Source organism: Montipora capricornis, chromosome 14 (assembly GCF_036669925.1).
Source record: "Montipora capricornis isolate CH-2021 chromosome 14, ASM3666992v2, whole genome shotgun sequence".
Lineage (NCBI taxonomy): Eukaryota > Metazoa > Cnidaria > Anthozoa > Scleractinia > Acroporidae > Montipora > Montipora capricornis.
The window spans coordinates 27,782,612-27,785,111 of record NC_090896.1 but is presented as its reverse complement, the minus strand read 5'-3'; the positions used below and the strand labels follow the sequence as shown (position 1 = coordinate 27,785,111).

Here is a 2,500-nt window from a genome sequence, read left to right as displayed (position 1 = left end):
ACACTCTAAACAAGGAACGTGTTTAGTTACAATGATATAAATTAAGTCGTACAGACACCTAATTTAGCTTACTAACAAACTAACTAACTAGAGAACAAGCATCTATTTACAAAAATTCTCTTAAAACGCTCAGTTCTTACAAACGGGATGATATAGACGTAACCATAGTTCGTTCTGGTGGCAGGTAAATCTGTTGGAGGATGTTTGCCTTCCAATAACAGTGTTCCCCAAATTAGTCCCAGGATTAAGTTTGTAATTATGGTTTATTCTTATAATCACAGTCTCACAACAATCACGATCTTACATCGACTCCAAAAAAAACCGTCTTGGTACAATGCTCTTTATAAGAACTAAAGATATCAATTTCCCAAAGGTATCTATTTCAAGCCACGAAAAAGCAATCATGTTGTCAATTCCCGGAAACATCCCCATTATATATATCATATAAAAAATACGCGATAAACGAGCAAAGAGAAAATAAAAGTACATTGAAAACATTGTCCTGAACTAAAGTTGAAAAATCACCGACAATCTAAAGCCGTGGTTGAATTACTGTGGGTGATCTTGTCCCATAGTTTCGTGTCTTTCAGGGAAATATTTTCAATGGAAAAGAGCTCTCATTACAGTAACCAAGCTTAAAAGCTCTTTTAAACAGCCTGTCAATACGACTTAAGTACTTATGAATACACGCAGCCCCATACCTCCACAGCATATGTAAATATAGGTAAAATAACACTAATGAAAAGAAGATAAAGATGAAGATGATCCAACGGTAATCCATAGAACTTACCAACACGTAAGATATACAGACGACTGCTAGCTTTCGAAAGAATATTATCTAGATGTAAATCCCAGTTACACGAATCGGACTTTAATGTTACACCCAGCAACTTCAGACTGGGTTTCCGTTCTACAAAAGTCAGAGGAACGAAAAGGAGGGTGGATGTCCTCTTTCTCGACGAGGAAAAATAAGACAGGAGAGAGGACAGATAAAGATGATAAAGATGAGAGTGATGGTGATGTTGGAGTTAATGATGATCATTAGAGACCTACGATACGACGAAAACGGCTACGAGAACGCCATATAACAATGGGCCTAATGAACAAAAAATAAAGGCTTAGCACGCCCTGAGCGCACGTTTTGCATTTTGGTACATTTCTTTGCCTTCCTCGTCCTGAAAGCGACGTGAATTGACTAAATTTGAGGTTATATAGAGGACGTGAGAACCTGACTACAATATTGTAGATGTTTTTAATGTTCTTCCCAAACAACCACACCGTTCATGCCAATTTTATTTCTACAACTTAATTAATGTCACATCGACCCCATCCATCGACCCCATCCATCACAGTTCCCAAAAAGAAAATTTTGCTTAGTTTTACCTTATTTATTTAATAGCTAGTAAACAAATTATGTCGTGTATTAATAAATTTTACGGGTGCGTTGACCTTGGAGTGATTTTTCGAAGCACTCGCTGCATTAAATGTATCTTTCCTTACAAAGATAGACTTAGCCGTGGCCAAATGGCTAAGATTGTATTTAGAGCTGCTTGTTGGGACTGCAATGATTTTTATATCGGAAAAACCAAAAGACGATTGCATGACAGAAAAACTGAACATTTTAAAGCATTAATTAATGGCCATCATACGTCGGTTCTTGCGGACCATGTAACATCAACTGGTCACAGTTTAAAATGGGATCATTTTGAGGTTTTAGCGAAAGGGCGACACTCACTGTAAAATAAAAGAGACACTGTTGATCAAAGGTTTAAAGCCGACCTTAAATGAATATGTCAGCAGCGAAAAACTGTGTCTTTCATACTTTTTTTTGTCACCTCTATTGTTACTTAATAGTTAATAGTTAGTTAGTTAGTAATCCTATATATTTAAAACTCCAATTTTGTATTAACCGTCACTTCTGAAGATGTATACAGAAGCATACGAAACGTCAAGTAAAAGATAATTTCAAAAAGGATGCGTTTATATCTGATATTTGTCACCGCTGTTTGTGTGTTATTTCTGATACACACTTTCCATTCCGAACGACTTGAAGTTATCACGAAATTATTACAATAATGATATTTTTAGACGACGTTCTCGTTGGCATCGCCGTCCTCCTTGCGTAAGGTCTTAACGTTGTCCCCAGGGCGCTTTTCCCTGGCCTTGGGAGGGGCGCCCCACCCAAAGACAGGTTTAAAAAAGCCCTGGGGACGATGTTGCACGTTCTTCATATTTTGGAGGACGTGAACCACGACGATTTCTCGTACTTTCTTTTGGAATTGAACGCTGTCATTACATTGATAGCCTGATAGAGTTTTCAGACCGATAGGCGAATTGATCTGATCTGGTCATCTGAGAGATTCGATTGTAAAATGAAAATCCATTTTTTACAAGGCGTTGTCCTCAGCGTAGCCGTTGTTACTGCTTATAGGGAACTTAAGCAACGACGACGGCCACGGCAACGAGAACGTCATCTCTGAATATAAATCTGCGTTATTTT

At 37.8% G+C, this 2,500-nt stretch overlaps 1 protein-coding gene across 1 annotated transcript in view; it reads right to left on the bottom strand.

The window, feature by feature from the left end:
* LOC138033113 (uncharacterized) overlaps window positions 1–2,500 on the bottom strand; it is a 37,844-nt gene that overhangs the window by 26,982 nt on the left and 8,362 nt on the right. The window lies entirely within an intron of this gene.